Here is an 18,614-nt window from a genome sequence, read left to right as displayed (position 1 = left end):
GGCTGCCCGCGCATGCGCACCAGCACGTACCCGCCCTACGTAGAGGCCCATTATTTCTCATACCTCCCGCAGCTCTGAAGTTTTACTTCCTCTCGCTCAATAATATGCTCTTATTACAGATCCGGAAGCAGAATTCCAGAAACGGGAAGGTATTTGCCCAAAGCCACGAGGGTGACTTTAGTCGTAAGGCCCCATCATGAATATGTCTTAGAATATGCGTCCTTTTATGCACTGAGTTCGTTCGTCCTGTTGTGTGCGCTTAATGGCCAAGAGGTTTCATTTAACGCTTCTTCCAGCGCATAAATCCTGAGGCTTAGTTGGCTATTTTGTGCCTTCGGAGGTCTGATGTACCATATCCTAGATTTATCTGCTGTAACCTATGACCAGTGAGGGGGTGAGCGCAGGTTCATATTACCTGTTTTGTGCCACAGAGCACTGAGCCAGGTCAGGGGAGACTCATGTAAGTGGATTATGATTTCCATCTTAGATTTTGCAGAATACTGGGATAAACATACTGGGATTCAAAGGATTAGAAAGTTGGAGGGGAGAGGAAAGGAGAGATTTCAAACGTGATCAGATCTGGCAACAGTGGAAAATGGAGTGAAGACAAGGCAGGGAAACTGAATAGGATACTGCTGAAGGGGATGAAGATTACAGCTGGGGGAATAGAGATGAGGAGGTAAATAAAGAGGCTAACAAGAGGCCAAACACAGAATTGTTGGATAGCTAGTTATGGGAGTCAAAAGAGGAGGAGAAATTAAGGATGATCCCCAAGTTCCAGGTTTGGCAACTCAGTGAATCGAGATAACATTTTAATATAACACAGGGGAAGAGGAGCAGTTAGGAGGTAAGCATTGAATATGTTGAATTAGAGCTGTTTATAAGTTATCTGGACAGAAGTGTGGGTTCCAGAAATATTTAGGACACAGAATCAACAGTACTGGATAAAAAATGGCATGTAAGGTTGAGGGAAATCAAGACCACAGTTAATCTCACAGGCCGCTAGTGTGGGTAGCGATATTGATTCTTAATCCTCAACAGAGAAATCAGAAGCGGGGGGGTTAATTAAGTGGGCAAAGGTGATGAGCTCATCTCTGCCTAATTTCATGTGCCTGTGGAACATCTATGCAATCAGTAGATGGAGACGTTGAGAGACAACCCACAAAGAGAATTGGGCTAACCTTACAGGAGTTTCATTGCCCTATGCATAATAGCAAAAGCTGGAGGAGTGGACAAAATCACTCAGAATTTGCAGGATGAAACAACCAAAGAGCTAAAGACCAAACTCTGAGGAACTGCAAAACTTAAAGGAAAGAAATTGGTGGTGGGGGGGGGCTCCACTGTGGCATAGTGGGTAAAGCCACCACCTGCAGTGCTGGCATCCCATCTGGGCTCTGGTTTGAGACCCAGCTGTTCCACTTCTGATCCAGCTCTCTGCTGTGGCCTGGGAAAGCAGTAGAAGATGGCCCAAGTTGTTGGGTCCCTGCAACTTTGCCTTTCAAATAAATAAATAAATCTTAAAATAAAAAAGAAAAGAAAAGAAAGGAGTTGGAAGAAGGAACTGCCAAGTACATGAAGAAGAAATAATATGACCCCCAACCCCCATCACAGATTTACACCCCAGATTGCTAAATCACCCAGAGGCTCAGAGACTTGGCCAGGAGCACCTGTAAATGACAGGTGGGGCCAGGGCTACGATTCATGCCCTCTTCCCAAATACTGGGGAACTTTGTTCCCACCCTCTCCCCACTTCCTGTCACATTTATCTTGGTGCAAACTGCATTCATTTTAAACATGTTTGTCAACATCCTCAACACAGGCGCAGAGATACCACCTTTCTACATCCAACAAATGTGCTTATTATTCATTCCTTAGGCTGCATTTGGGACCTGGCCATGGGTTCCAAAAGTCCCTTTCACATTCCCCATCATGGCGTTCATGAATTCTTAATAAACTAGCTATTTATGAGGCTCCCTGTAGCTCACACTGAGTCCCTTGAGAGGATGAGTGCATTTTGTTCCATTGCCTGGCATATAGAGCTTCCGAAAGGTTTCTTGACCAGCTGAATGAATTAACAAATTATACGCTCTACTTCACAAACCTGCATCCTGGGCAGAGATATTGAACTGAGGCTTGTTCTGTTTTTAATAAGATGTAGTGAGGAATCAAAGAAAACCCAGGGGGCTTGGAGTCAGAGCAGAGTATCTTAACAGCACGACTCTGATTCTTTCTAACTGATACTTCAAACCAGTAAGTCTTCGTTTCTGTTTGGTTCTCTGTTGCTGCCAACCAAACCACCTTGGGAGATTCACTATGGCTCACTGGTTCTGCCTGGCAGTTGATTCTGGCTTTCAGCTGAGAGGTCAGCTGGAACTGTTGGCTGGAGCCCTTGACATGTGACCTTTCCATATGGATTTCACACCTTACTGTGTGTTGGCACGTTTCTGAGAGGGAGCGCCTAAGTGGGAGCGCTTCCAGAGAAATGAAGTGGGAGCTGCAAGTCTTTAAAATGAGGCGGAAAAGGAGTTGCAGTAAGTTCTGCCACATTTTATTGGTTATCATAGAGCTAGCTCAGATTCAAGTGAAGGGGAAATGAACTCCATCTATCAATGGAGGGAGTGATAAAGAATTAGTGGCCATCTTAACCCACCACTCTTTCCATAGTAATACTTGATCTGCCATGGTCACAAGGTGGTTGTGAGACTTAAAAAGTCTGAATCACATGAGAGCACTTTGTTAAATTCTAAAGAGGTAAATACATGTTTTTATTTTTTTCTGTCCCACACCTTTCTCTACAACTGTGGCACAGAAGCAGTCTTCCAGGCCACAGGGGTAGGTGTGTGACCCAGACTGTACAAACTGCAGTACTGTCTCTCCCTTGCCATTGTGATTGACCCAAGAATTGGGTCCATCACCTAAATTGGGCCAATTAGTTTTTCACAGGAATTTTTTTTTAAAGACTCTATTTGAAAGGCTGAGTTACAGCAAGGCAGAGGCAGAGAGAGGTCTTCTGTCCACTGGTTCATTACCCAGATGGCTGCGATGGCTGGAGTTGGGCCAGTCCAAAGCCAGGAGCCAGGAGCTTCTTCCAGGTCTCCCACGTGGGTGCAAGAGCCCAGGGACTTGGGCCATCTTCTGCTGCTTTCCCAGGCCATAGCAGAGAGCTGGATTGGAAGTGGAGCAGCTGGGACTCAAACCAGTACCCATATGAGATGCCAGCACTGCAGGCGGTGGCTTTACCTGCTACACCACAGTGACAGCCCCCGGAATTTTTCTTACTGGGGCCAGCAGAGTTCATGTTGGGATATGAACCTGGAGCTTCCTCAGGTAACTTCCCCAACGTGTGATTCCCCAGGAGCTGATCTGAACGATGGATTCCGTCCTACAGCAGCAGCATGTGGAACGAATCTGGCCAGCATTCAAGTGCCTGCGTTGAATATGGTTAAGATCTTGGACCCAGCATTGGACTGCCTGGGTTTGTATTTCTGGCTTTACCAATTCTGATTTTTAAGCTTAGTCACCACTTTTTTTTTTTTTAAGATTTTTTATTTATTTATTTGACAGAGTTACAAACAATGAGAGGAAGAGACAGAGAGAAGGGTCTTCCTACTGTTGGTTCACCGCCCCCCCCAAATGGCCGCTATGGCTGGAGCTACACTGATCCAAAGCCAGGAGCCAGGTGTTTCTTCCTGGTCTCCCATGTGGGTGCAGGGCCCAAGCACTTGGGCCATCCTCCACTGCCCTCCCAGGCCACAGCAGAGAGCTGGACTGGAAGAGGAGCAACTGGGACTAGAACCCAGTATCCATATGGGATTCTGGTGCCACAGGCGGAGGATTAGCCAAGTGAGCCACGACGCTGGCCCACCACTTCTTTTTTTTTTTCTTTTTTTTTTTTTTTTAAGATTTATTTTATTTATTTGAAAGACAGGGTTACAGAGTGAGGTAGAGACACAGAGAGAGGTCTTCTACCTTCTGGTTCACTCCCCAGATGGCCGCAATGGCCAGAGCCGCATCATCCAAAGCCAGGAGCTTCTTCTGGGTCTCCCACGTGGGTACAGGTGCCCAAGGACTTGGACCATCCTCCACTGCTTTCCCAGGCCATAGCAGAGAGCTGGACCAGAAGAGGAGCAGCCAGGACTAGAACCGGCGCCCATATGGGATGCCAGCACTTCAGGCCAGGGCTTTAACCTGCTGCACCACAGCGCCAGCTCCTAGTTACCACTTCTTCTTCTTCTCCTTCTCCTTCTCCTTCTCCTTCTCCTTCTCCTTCTCCTTCTTTTTGACAGGCAGAGTGGACAGTGAAGAGAGACAGAGAGAAAGGTCTTCCTTTGCCGTTGGTTCACCCTCCAGTGGCCGCCACGGCCAGCGCGCTATGGCCAGCGCACTGCGCTGATCCGATGGCAGGAGGCAGGTACTTCTCCTGGTCTCCCATGGGGTGCAGGGCCCAAGCACTTGGGCCATCCTCCACTGCACTCCCTGGCCACAGCAGAGAGCTGGCCTGGAAGAGGGGCAACCAGGACAGAATCCGGCGCCCCGATCGGGACTAGAACCCAGTGTGCCAGCGCCGCAAGGTGGAGGATTAGCCTATTGAGCCGCAGTGCCGGCCCACCACTTCTTAAAAGTCAGTTTCTTCGGCCGACGTCACGACTCATTAGGCTAATCCTCCACCTGCAGCACCGGCACCCCGGGTTCTAGTCCCAGCTGGGGCGCCAGATTCTGTCCTGGTTGCTCCTCTTCCAGTCCAGCTCTCTGCTGTGGCCCAAGTCCTTAAGCCTTGCACGTGCATGGGAGACCAGGAAGAAGCACCTGGCTCCTGGCTTTGGATTGTCGCAGCATGCTAGCCATAGCGTCCATTTTTTTGGGGGGGTGGTGAACCAACGGAAGGAATACCTTTCTCTCTGTCTCTCTCTCTCATGGTCTAACTCTGCCTGTCCAAAAAAAAAAAAAAAAAAAAAAAAAAAAAGTCAGTTTCTTCACCTGTTATAAAGATGCCAGACTGAAGCTGCCCAGTCTTGAACTGTGAACCTCAATTGGGAAACTGAAATAAACCTATTCCTTCCCAAGAAGCTCCTCGCAGGTAATGTAATGAACTCCTCGCAGTTCATGTAATGAAAGACTTACTAATACACCTGGTATTATAAAGTTTGCTTATGGCAAGACGGAGATTGAATCCCCAGTCTTTTGACCCCAAATCTGAAACTCTTTGGGCCAGCATGAGTGCATACTAAAACGTTAAAGGGAGTCCATTTGGGGCTAGCAAAGTTTTCATCATTTTCCCTTAAGACCTATGTTGCAGTCTTGTCACATCTATCTCCTGTGAGATATCTGCCTTCTGCTCTCCAGCCCTGGGATACCATGACCCCCTTCTGACTCACTCTTATAGCTAACTTCTCTTGGACCTTCCTAATCCTTATCTCATTGTAAAAGTGGTCTACTCCATGTCTCATTCCGCAGGCAGACTGGATTTAAGCTAAAGGTTGCATAGATTATTCTTCCTAGGTATCATGTGGCATTTTGAGAAGGACCTTCTGAGCCTTAACACAAGGAAGGAAGGGGCCAGTCTGAGGCACCCGCCACTCTTTACATGATGGTGTAGGATTCATACGTAGTAGGCAGTGAGGCAAATACCTCAGAGAGCAACACCCTTTATGAGCATTTTCTTTCAACTCTAGTTGGGGGAAATGTGGTGGAAATGATAACATCTGCCACTAGATGGCAGACTAGTCAAACTTTGGAATGTTTGCCAGTAATTGAGAAGACTCCGGAATTTTCTTTTCCTACTCTCAGTAATCCTCCTTCTTTGGACAAGACAAGTGGGACCAGGGTCGCCAGAAATAGGAATAAGCCAGGCAGCACCATTGCTCCTGATCAGAGCGGGTCCCCCCTTTGTCTTCTCTAGCCTACCAGGTTTGCCCCAGGGGTGCAAGCAGATAGCATACTCACACAATTACTAGGTCAATAAATACTCAGCATCTTCACCATCAGTTTTTTCATTATTTTTTAACCATCAATTTTAATCATTGTATTTTATTGTATCACACTTAGCAGACATCTTTTCTTTTAAAGATTTACTTATTTATTTGAAACAGTTACAGAGAGAGAGGGAGAGACAGAGTCTTCCATCTGCTGGCTCACTCCCCAGATAGATGTAACAGCCAGGGCTGGGCCATACTGAAGCCAGGAGCCAGTAGTTTCTTCCAGGTCTCCCACATGGGAAGTAGGGACCCAAGCACATGGGCCATTTTCTGCTGCTCCCCAGACCATTAGCAGGGAGCTGGATTGGAAATGGAGCAGCTTGGCCAGCGCCGTGGCTCAATAGGCTAATTCTCCGCCTGCAGCGCTGGCACTCCGGGTTCTAGTCCTGGTCAGGGCACCGGATTCTGTCCCAGTTGCGCCGGCTGCAGTGTGCTGGCCGCGGCGGCCATTGGGGGGTGAACCAATGGAAAAGGAAGACCTTTCTCTCTGTCTCTCTCTCACTGTCCTCTCTGCCTGTCAAAAAAAAAGGGGGGAGGAAATGGAACAGCTGAGATACGAATTGGCACTCTTACGGGATGCCAGAATTGCAGGTGGTAGCTTTTACCCTCTATGCCACCATGCTGGCCCCAGGAGACATCTTAAATCTACTCATTTGATACCTGTTGACAAACTTTTCATTAATTTCCTGAGTCTTTTTCTTTTTACCACTATAAGGATTGCAGAGTAAATTGCTCATATTTGCTTCTATCCAAGGTATCCTCTCTCTGTTAATTTAGTCCTATTTCATCTCCCTTAATCTAATAGTCATCCATACTTTTCCTTTTGTCATATTTTCTCTGTCTGCTATACCATGTCTTTAGCAAACAGGTTATGGTACTATAGCTCCCATCTTTTAAAATAATTTCTGTAATGTCATTCCACCCTGAGCTTCAACACATCTCGCTTTCTCTCCTGCTTCTCTCCAACCTTCTCCCTTCAAGTTTCATCCACATTCCTCCATGGGCAGTCCTCACAGTTGCCAGTGGGCTGGCTCTGTGTTGTCAAGCCTATTGCTGGCCTGTCCTCCCACCCATCTGGTTCTGTGAGCAGCATTTGACACAGATCATTCTCTGCTTTCTTGAAATCTTCCCTTGCCTTCTCAGACACCACTCTCTGGTTTCTCCGGTTTTGTTGGTTACTGCTCTTCAGTCCCTTTAGCTTGTTTCTTCCCATCTTCCCAACCTCCAGATTTTGAAGTATCCCAGGGTTCAATCAGCACACTTCTTTTCTCTATCTATGTTAATTCCTTAGGTCATCCTGTCCAATCTCAGGGATCAACACCATCCGCATACTTCAGCCAAGGCTTCTCCCTAAACTCTGGACTCACAACCCAACTGCTTCCTTGACATCTCTACTTAGATAGCTAGTAGAAATCTCAAAGTTGATCAGCTGAAAGCCCCCTTGCTTTCTCTGACCTCACTGTATCCACTTCTCCTCCTAGGGCTTCCCCATCTCAATAAACACCATACTTCTCAGCCACAGATCTCAGAGTCACCCTTGACTTCTTCTTTTTCATACAACTCGTGTCGCTCTGCCTGAAAGTCCAGATGGCTCTATCTTCAAATCATCTGAAAAACAACCACTTCCAAACACCGCCATGGTCCCCTCTCTAGCAAATCTAACTTAAATAATTACCATGGCTTCCAAATCACCTGCCTGCCTGCCTTCCTTCCTTCTGCCTGTTTCAAGACTGTTCATTACCTGTAGCTAGGGAATGTTTACAAATGCAAGTTAAAGCCCATCACTGCTCTGCTCAAAACTTTCCAATTCTGCCTGTCTCATTGGCAGTCAAATTCACTGGCATTACCAAAGCTGGTGATGCCCTGCATCGTCTCCAAGAACCACCTCGCTTCTCCCCAACTTCTCCTCTCCCTCCATGCACATACACCAGGCTCACCTTCTACCACTTTAGCCCTCCCTCACTCTGCTCCAGGTTCACTGGCCTCCTTACTGGGTCTTAGTCACATCAGCAGGCTCTACCTCTGCACCTGCTCTTGGCTTGGAGTCATCTTTCACAAGTCTCTATGCCCTGTTTCTCTACTTTCTTCAAGTCTCTGGTCACATGTGTCCCCAAGAGAGACACCTTTCCTAATCATCTGGCAGAGGCACCACATCCAATTTTGTATCGCCTTAACTCTATCTTTATTTTCTTGATCACCAGGATATACATAATGAAAAAACACTTGACTTCCCTGACTATAAGCTATGCTTCTTGAAGGCAGAGATTTTTTTGTTGTTGTTTATTTCATTCTCTTTGACTACAAGTTAGTTAGCCCTAAATCCTAATTTAAGGCCTTGCACATATAAGGATTCAGTAAGTATCTGTTGAATAAATGAATGAGTATTCATCTTCTAGTGCAATTATCTCCTTACGATAGATTCTTAAGAGTGGGATTACTGACTCCAAGGGTAAGAATATTAAAGACATAGTTGATATCTTTGTCCAATTTATATTCCCATCAACAGAATACATGAGAGTGGGGCTGGAGTTGTGGTGTGGTGCATTAAGCCACTGTCTGCAGTACCGGCATCCCACATCAGAGCACCAGTTCAAGTCCCAGCTGCTCTGCTTCCTATCCGCTCCCGGCTAATGTGCCTGGGAAAGCAAGGGAAGATGGTGAAAGTACTTGGGGTCCTACCATCCATGTGGGAGACCTGGATGTAGTTTCAGGCTCCTGGTTTCAGCATGGCCCAGCCTGGCATTTGGAGAGTGAACCGATGAATGGCAGATCTCTCTCTAACTCCTTCTCTCTCCCTCTCCCCCAGCTCCCTCTCTTTCTGTAACTCTGCTTTTTTTTTTTTTTTTTTTTTTTTTTTGGCAGAGTTAGACAGTGAGAGAGAGAGAGAGAGACAGAGAGAAAGGTCTTCCTTCCGTTGGTTCACCCCCCAGATGGTTGCTATGGCTGGTGCGCTGCGCTGATCCGAAGCCAGGAACCAGGTGCTTCTTCCTGGTCTCCAGTGCGGGTGCAGGGAATTAAGCACTTGGGCCATCCTCCACTGCCTTCCCAGGCCACAGCAGAGAGCTGGACAGGAAGAGGAGTAACCGGGACTAGAACCTGGCGCCCATATGGGATGCCAGCGCTGCAGGCAGAGGATTAACCAAGTGAGCCACAGCACCAGCCCCAACTCAGCTTTTCAGATAAATAAAATAAATATTTTTTTGAAAGGCAGAGTTACAGAGAGGCAGAGAAAGAGAAAGGGAGGAGAGAGAGAAAGAAAGAGAGAGAGAGAGAGCTTCCATCCACTGGCTCACTCCCCACATGGCTGCAACAGTCGGAGTTGTGCCAATTTGAAGCCAGAAGCCAGGAGCCTCCTCCAGGTCTCACACATGGGTGCAGAGACCCAAGGACATGGGCCATCCTCCATTGCTTTCCCAGGCCACAACAGAGAGCTGGATTGGAAGTAGAACAGCCAGGACTCCAACAGACGCCTGTATGGAATGACAGCACTGCAGGCGGTGCTTTACCCACTATACCACAGCACCAGCCCCTATAATAAATCTTTAAAAAGAAAGAAGAATGCATGACAGGGCCATGCCCCAACACTTGCCAAAAGGAATTTTTAAAATGCTTTTGATATTCAGTAATATGAATATTTAATTTCTGTTGACATTTTGGGATTATTTGCATTTTTAAAAAGATTTATTTATTTATTTGAAAGTCAGAGTTAACACAGAGAGAGAAGGAGAGGCAGAGAGAGAGAGAGAGATCTTCCATCCACTGGTTCACTCCCCAATTGCCTGCAACAGCCAGAGCTGCGCCAATCCGAAGTCAGGAGCCAGGAGCTTCTTCTTGGTCTCCCAAACCAGTGCAGGGGCCCAAGGACTTGGGCCATCCACTGCTTTCCCAGGCCATAGCAAAGAGCTGGATCAGAAGTGGAGCAGCCAGGACTCGAACCCATATGGGATGCCAGCACTGCAGGCAGTGGCTTTACCGGCTACACCACAGTGCCGGCCCCACAGGTTTTTTATATATATTTATATATAAATATATAAAAAATATATAAAAGTTTTTATATATTATATATAATACATATAATATATATTTATCAACCATTTGTATATCAGTTGTTTGTGTGAATTCCAGCCTTTTTTTTTTTTTTTTTTTTTTTTGACAGGCAGAGTCACACAGTGTGAGAGAGAGAAACACAGAGAAAGGTCTTCCTTTTCCGTTGGTTCACCCCGCAATGGCCACTGCAGCCACTGCACCACGCTGATCCTGATCCGATGGCAGGAGCCAGGTACTTATCCTGGTCTCCCATGGGGTGCAGGGCCCAAGCACTTGGGCCATCCTCCACTGCACTCCCTGGCCACAGCAGAGAGCTGGCCTGGAAGAGGGGCAACCGGGACAGAATCCGGCGCCCCAACCGGGACTAGAACCCAGTGTGCCGGCACCGCAGGCGGAGGATCAGCCTAGTGAGCCGCGGCGCCGGCCTTGTGTGAATTCCTAGATTGTATTTTTGTGCATTTTTCTATTACGATTATTTATATCATTTCTATTTATTCTAATTCTATTATTATTTATCTTATTGACTGTTCTCTCTCTGCCTCTGCCTCTCTGTAACTCTGCCTTTCAAATAAATAAATAAGCCTTATAAAAAAGTTTGTTTAAATTGCCATTTTTTTTCAGTTCATGATTTGTCTTTCAAACTTGTTTTTAATGTTTGCAAAAAAGAAGTTTAAAATTCTTATGCAAATTTATTCATTTTTCCCTTGTGTCTTTAAAAATTTCTCTGATAAGAATATATTTATGTAATGAATATTTGAATGCTGAGCCTGCTCAGGCTTTCTTGGTAATGTTTATTAAGCATATTCTTTTCTTGTAGATAAGGGTCTCTCTAAAGTCTTCTTACATGAGTTCAGGTAGAAGGAGATGGTATAACGTTACCTGGCCTAGGAAATGTATCGTTCCATGAATCTAGGGAGTAGGAATGGTAAACTGAGGAAAAATGCTGTGAAACCAATTACCTGGGGAGTTCATGGAAGGGTGAGCAACAGGGTTTGCTAAACCTCTATGCATAAAGCAGGTCCCAGAGGGAGACCATTCTGTAGCTTCTAGAAGCTGCTTACTCACATTGTTTTGCTCCAAGCTGAATACAACTACACAGTTCTGGAGAAGTAGAAAGGCTTATACAGACACCTTTGTCAGTTTGCAGAGCCATATATATATATATATATGTATATATGTATATATATATATATGTTGAATAGCTACAGTATTTCCCTTCCCTTCTCAGAGCAGTATGGGCTGACATGATATTACAAAGTACTACTATACTTTTGCACAGATAAGGCTGGTGTCTTCCTGTCTACGCTCAGCCTTATATGCATCAGGCACTAAATGTAATCTTGGGTTAAAAACAACGTTCTTTGGTGGACCCAATACAAATAAGATGAGTTATGGTGGTGCTTCTTATCCTTTATGCCACAGATGGGTAAGGTGTATTGAGATATTTATTCTTCCCTGCCCCTGGTAGTCTGAATCCCCAGTGCTTACTCCTCAAGTACTTTTTGTGGACTGGCCACATGGCCATCTTCTGAGCTTGTCAGAAATAGAGAATCTCGGGCCTTGTATCCAAATCTGCATTTTCACAAGATGCCCAGGTCATTGCCCACTTAAGTCTCAGAAGCTGTGCCTGACAATTGACCCTGATCTTGAACAACCTTATAGTTTTATTCTACTTCAATGTACAACTTATGTTATTTTTCATTTGTTTTTTGGTCATTAAGACATCGGACATTGGAGAGAACCACTTTTTTTTTTTAAGATTTATTTATTTATTTGAAAAGGATAGTTACAGAAAGAGGAAAGACAGATCTTCCATCAGCTAGTTCACCACCACCACCACCCCACCCCGCCCCGATGGCTGCAGGCCAAAGTCAGGAGCTTCATCCTGGTCTCCCACAAGGGTTCAGGGGCCCAAGTACTTGAGCTATCTTCTGTTGCTTTCCCAGGCACATCAGCAGGGAACTGGATTGGTAATGGTATTGCCAGGATTCAAACTGGCACCTATATGGGATGCTGGTATCTTACGCATGGCTTAACGTGCTGTGCCACAACACGGACACTGAAGCATCGATAATTATAATCACATCCAGAAAGAGTGTCAAATAGGGTTGCTGCTATTATTTGTTAATGGTTCTGGTTCCTATACATGTTTGAACACTAGTTATCACAGGATTTTGTTGGTTTTGTATCCATCTTTAATTGTTCATGTATAAGTATAATACCTGGAGTTTTCAGAGAGTTCATGGAAAATGTGTATAAAGAAAAAACTATGCATGGCTTTGGAAAATTTTTTGCATCTAAATAAAAATCAGACTAACTTGTTGAAAATGCCTCAACAGGATCAGGTATGAGGTGCTAAAAAGGATTAAAAATAAATTTGAAAAGAGTTCCTACCAGAGTAACACGAAGTCTACTAAAAGTGAAATAAGATCTAACATCAAATTTATGATGAAGCTTGGGTGAAAGAATAGTGGAATCACTGATTATTTACAAAAGGTTTTGGAGGATAATACCCCAACCAAATTAGCAGTTTTTGAATGGGTGATTCATTTTAAGGAGGGACAAGATGATGTTGAAGATGAAGGCTGCACAAGCAGACCATCAACATCAATTGGAAGGAAAAAATTCATCTTGTTCATGCCCTAATTGAAGAGGACTGAGGAGTAACACTGCGGACACCTCAATTGGCTCAGCTTACGGACCAATTTTTCTGACAGAAAAACTAAAGTCAAGCGAACTTTCTGCTCCAGGGGTGCCAAAGCTGGTGTACTCAGCCCAGCTGCAGGCAAGAGCAGAGCTTCCACAGGACATTTTAGACAAGTGGGCTCAGATCCTGGACCACTTCTTCAAAGAACCAGAACAGGAGACAAAACCCGGTCCCATGCCATCTGGAAGACAAAGCATAATCAGAGCCATGGCTACCCAGGGGCAGAACTGGTCCAGTCAATGCAAAAGCTCGTTGGTCAGCAGTTTTTTGGGGATGATTGAGGCATTTTGTTTATTGGCTTTCTGCAGAGCCAAAGAATGATAACATCTTCTTATTATGACAGTGCTTTGAGAAATGTAGCCGAAGCCGTAGCAGAAAAGCACTCAGGAAAGCCGCGCCGGAGTCTTTCTCCACCACGACAGTGCTCCTGCTTATTCCCCTCAGCAAACAAGGGCAACTGTAGGAGAATTTCTATTAGAAATCATTAGATATCCACCTTCCAGTCATCATTTGGTCTCTAATGACTATGTTTTGTTTCCTAATCTGAAAAAATTCTTTAAAGGGCACCCATTTTTCTTCAGTGAATAATGTGAGAAAGACCATATTGACATGGTGGAATTGCCAGGGCCCTTAGTTCTTTAGAGATGGACTAAATGGATGACATCATCTCTTACAGAAGTGTCTTGAACTTCAGAGAGCTTATGTTGAGAAATAAGGATTTTTTTTTATCTTTTAATTCCATTTCCCATGAATGTTTTAAAGTTCCCTTGTGCAAGGTTGTTCCTTACGATCAACAAGACTGTGAAAGTCTAAAGAACAAGCATTATTTTATCTTTTAATTGTTCTCTGTAAATTTTTACAGATTTATTTATTTAAAAGGCAGAGTTACAGAGAGAGAATGATCTTCTGTCTGTTGGTTTACTCCCCAAATGGCTTCAACAACCAGGGCTGGGCCAGGTCAAAGCCAGGAGCCAGGAACTGCTTCTGGGTCTCCATGTGGGAATAGGAACCCAAGCACTTGGGCCATCTTCCACTGCTTTCCCAGGCCATTAGCAGGGAGCTGGATTGGAAGTGGAGCAGCCAGGACTCCAAGCAGTGCCCATATGGGATGCTGGTGCTGCAGGCCGTGGATTTAACCCTCTACCCTACAGCTCTAACCCCTTTAATTTTTTTTAACACCATAACACCATAAAGCAATATCTTTAAAATCTTGCATAGAAATCACCATAGGGATTGACTCATTAAAATGCAGACTTTGGGGGTCAGTGCTGTGGCCTAGCGAGTAAAGCTGCTGCCTGCAGTGCTGGCATCCCATATGGGTGCCAGTTCGAGTCCCAGCTGCTCCACTTCTGATCCAGCTCCCTGCTAATGTGCCTGGGAAAGTAGTGGAAGATGGTCCAAGTCCTTGGGCCCCTGCACCCACGTCGGAGACCGAGAAGAAGCTCCTGGCTCCCGGCTTCGGATCTGCCCAGCTTCAGCCTTTGAGGCCATTTGGGAAGTGAACCAGCAGATGGAAGATTGGAAGATCTGTCTGTCCTCTCTCTATCTCCCTGTCTCTCTCTGTATCTCTGCCTTTCAAGTAAATAAATAAATCTTCAAAAAATGCAGATTTGTATTCAGAAATCTGAGACTGAATTTCAAGCCAGGTGATGCTGGCATTGGTGGTCCATGGACTGCAGTCTGAGTAGCAAGATTTAGAGTGTTCATTTCACTCCTACGATGTGTTTGTGAGACAAGTGGCCTATATTTTATCCCCATTTCACAGATAAGTCATCTGAGGAACAAAGAGTTAATGCATCATCCCCACAGCTCACAGATACTAGGTGATAGAGTTGGAGCCCTGTGGTGTTTGCTTGTGTAACCCCATCTTACTGTGTATGGTAAAGGATAGAGGAGCAGTTAGAACTGGTCCTAGAATTGTTAGAGGATCCAGAGCAGTATATGGTCCAAAATTTTCTCTCCCTTTTGATGCCTTGACCCAGGCAGTGCACTTCACACTGGCATGGTGGTAAGACCTGAATATTAGTGGGACATTTGAATACTATCTCAGTGGCTACCAGATACATTTTGCCCAAGAAACGTATTACTGTAGATCCACTGGCTCTCCAATCTGGACACTTGTAGCACTTCAAAAACATAGATCTCTGGACCCCACCAAAATGATTCCCTATCAGACTTTTCAGAAATGGGAGTCTAGGCATCTGTATGTTTCAAAGCACCACGTGTGATTCTAGTGAATAATGAGGGTTAAAAAAAATCACTGTGCACTCTTTTCCACTATCATCCAGCTAAATAATGAAGGGCTAGCAATGATTAAGAACTTACTGTATGCCTAGAAATTGCTCTGAGTGTGGCTGGAAGAGCATTGGCTTTACTGAGGAGCTTGCCAGACAAAGCCAGAACCCCAGGCCCCAATTCACATCCACTGAGTCAGAATTTGCGTGTTAATAAGATCCCCAGGTGCTTGCTCTGCACTAGAAGTTGGAGAAGCGCTGCTTCATATGCATAATCTCATTTCATTTTGTCTTGCCAAGCAACTAAGAGTTTTTCAGATATATGGGTGTTGAGGTTCAGGGAAGTTAAGTAACTCCTAAAATTACATAGCAAGCAAGAATCCAAACTCAGTTCTGACTCTAGAACCCATGTTCTAAGCAAGTATACCAGTGATTCTCACAATTTAGTGTGTGGAAGATTTACCTGATGGGTTTTAAAAATATTAGCTTCCCCCCTAATATTCCGATCCAACCCATCTGGGACAGAGCCCTGAAATCGGCCTTTGAGGCAGGTGGCCACAGAACACAATTTGCAAAGCACTGCACCTTTAATTAATGGTTACCAAATGTGTTTCTGGGGTGAGAACGACCCTGTACTTCCAAAGCAATTCAAAATGAGGGCTTGGCTAATACTAAGAAAGATTTTCCACCCAGGCTGCAGACAGATTCCTCCTAGAAACCTCTGGATCCAATCCCAAGCTTTGGGTCAAAGCACAGAGGCGGCTCACTCTGGCTGAACAGATGCCTCAAAGGAAGGGGTTGGTTGAATAATGACCAGGTAAGAAGATCGGGGATCTGTTTGAGAACAAACCCAAAATCTTGTTATTTTTCATTTTCTACAAAATGGAATGTGGGCAGCTATGTTTGTTACCTTTTAAAATTTTTATTGTGATTTCATGTATAATTTAAGTCACTGAATGGCTGTAACTCCTGCTAATAAATTGTGTACACCCTTAACACAATAAAAATCAGCCAGCACAGCAGAATCGGTCTGTGCATTGCTGAACCCCTCAGGGCATAGCAGAGTTAAAGAACAATGAACAGTAACTAGCCACAGAGGCGTAAGATCTCTCCTGTAGAATTTTTATCCTAACAGAATACATTTTTAAACACATTTGGTTTGAAAGAACACTCATCTTCTGAGGAGCTCAGGGTGCTACACACACGCACACAAGCATTCGCTTTTCCTTCCTTTGATGATTGCCACAAGTGAGTACAGGATCGACACGTGAACAGAAGAACAAAAGAGAAATAAGTGGAAAGAATAAGTAGTGGTGAATTATTTTGTATGACTCACGATTTCAAGTCCATTCATGCATTATTTTATTTAACAATGTGTATTGAACATTTACTGTATTCCAGGACATTTGGTAGATACTTAAATGGCAAATAATATTATATCATATCTCTATCCTCAAGGGCCACTGTCTCCTGGAGCAGGGATGCTGAGGGTAGGAGGGAAACATTGTACTATTTTAACACATTGGCATAAGGAAGGAAATGCTTTCCCCAATTACTCATCTATCTCCTTGGAATTTCTTTCTTATCAATAAGAAGACAATCCAAGGCTTGGTAAATGTGGTAACAGTGAATAGCCCCCACCTCTGGAGAGCTCCTTACTCAGTGTCAGCCCACCCTGCCCTCAATGGCAATCTCTGAATAGCAGTCCCAGACTTCTATTGAGGAGGTGAAGTCCCCAGAGGGTAAAAACATCCCCCAAGGTGACACTAGGGGAAAGTAATGCAATCAGAATCCACATTTGTCAGACTGGAAAGCAGTATTCTTTTGACTTCGCCACCTTATTTCCATGGTTAGGAAAGTGATAAAGAGAAGAAATGAAAATTCAGACTTGAAGAAAATTTGACATAAAAAGCAACACCTTTAATGATAGCTGCTGGGTTTTTAGAGATTCAATTTTATAGCATGGAATGGAGTTTGGTAAGTTACTAGATGGGTAGATAGCCTGTGTCAGTCAGATGAGTGACTTCCTTTTTTCTTTTTTCTTTAAAGATTTATTTATTTATTTGTAAGTCAGAGTTACACAGAGAGAGAAGGAGAGGCAGAGAGAGAGGTCTTCCATCCGATGGTTCGCTCCCCAATTGGCCACGATGGCTGGAGCTGTGCCGATCGAAGTCAGGAGCCAGGAGCCTCTTCCAGGCCTCCCAAGTGGGCACAGGGACCCAAGAACCTGGGCCATCTTCTACTGCTTTCCCAGGCCATGCCAGAAAGCTGGATTGGAAGTAGAGCAGCCAGGACTTGAACCAGCGCCCATGTGGGATGCCAGTACTGCAGGTAACGGCTTTACCTACTACACCGCAGCGCAGGTCCCAAGTGACTTCATTTTACAAGGTCTGAAAGAGTCCCATGTCCACTATGACCTTCTCATGTAGTAATGACTAGAACCCAAAGGGGACCCGGTATCAAGCAGGATGTTAGATTCTGGAATAAGGATTTTGTCATGGCTTTTATCCAGAAAGACTGGTGAAATCAAGGGACAGAGAACATTACATGCCACTACCCACTTACTGAAATCGTCAGAGAGTACATTGTTTTGCCCTGGTTGATGGTGTTCTCTACCCCTTCTGAAGATCATGGCATGTTGGGACGGGATTCAAATCAAGTAGTCTGTCTGAAGTTATACAACTGATAAGAGTCCAAGGATGTATGAATCCATTATGCTACATAACAAATGAGTCTCTGAAATCTCAATTAAATAAAATAGTCTTATTTCTCACTCTTATTTACAATATGGACCAGTTGCAACTCCATTCCACATCTCCATGCTGGGACTGGCTGATGAAGTAGCCTTCTCCGGGATCCTTTCTTGCCACTGAGACAGGGGAAGAAGAGAGATGGCAACCCATGCCCTGCTTCTTAGTGGCACTACTGCCTTCTTTACATTGGCCACATGAGTCCATGGCTATACTGGAGTTGGACCAGGCAGGCTTTTATCATCCTCTCACAGAGAGGAGAATCTGAGTGTTTGGAAATGAGCCAATCCAATCTACTGCATTGAGTTAAGATTCCTGAGGACCACATGTGGAATCTCAATTCAGGAACTGAATACAATGCCTGAGAGTACGGCCTCCAGAACTGGAGGAGCCTAGGAATTCAGAGCAAGGGTGGATCCAGGGTGATTGCAGGGACACTCTGAGCTGTTTGTGTTCAAGGATCAGTGAGTGGCTGCAACACAGATGAGCTCGCTGACTTCAAGGTTCATGAAGGTGTAGGCTTGGGGCACAGAACTCCTTAGGGTCTGTCGATGTACTCTGAACTTTGCATTTGCTTAGATCTGTGCTGTCTGCTCGCTGTCCTGTCTTCAGCTCTCCAGACACTGAAACCCAGGCAGCATGTTGCACCATTGAAGTGTTCTGGCACATTTCCCATTTTTTAGGACCTTGAATGCTTTTTTCTTCAAATAAGTATCTTCTATTGGACAAAAGCCTTTTAGCCTGCTTTAAAGAATTTTGATAAAAATTGGTACAATTAAAAGAGATTTGCAGAGAGCTACTTGTCTGGGATAAGTGATTTACAAAGAGTGATGGTCAATGTACATTAGCTTTGTTAATTTTTCCATTACCTGAGTAATATTAAGCTAAACTCTGTTACAAA

The 18,614-nt window shown here is 44.8% G+C and overlaps 1 long non-coding RNA gene across 1 annotated transcript; it reads left to right on the top strand.

Annotated features, from left to right (window-relative positions):
• Window positions 1–32: 32 nt before the first annotated feature.
• Window positions 33–10,237, top strand: LOC127492047 (uncharacterized). Its single transcript, XR_016233715.1, has 3 exons — window positions 33–149; window positions 3,356–3,475; window positions 10,132–10,237. It is a non-coding gene; the product is annotated as an uncharacterized LOC127492047 (long non-coding RNA).
• Window positions 10,238–18,614: the final 8,377 nt, after the last annotated feature.

Source organism: Oryctolagus cuniculus, chromosome 1 (genome assembly GCF_051225735.1).
Source record: "Oryctolagus cuniculus isolate XC-2025 breed Fujian yellow rabbit chromosome 1, ASM5122573v1, whole genome shotgun sequence".
Classification (NCBI taxonomy): Eukaryota; Metazoa; Chordata; class Mammalia; order Lagomorpha; family Leporidae; genus Oryctolagus; species Oryctolagus cuniculus.
Note: the sequence above shows the minus strand (reverse complement) of the source record. Positions and strands in the feature narration are given on the sequence as shown.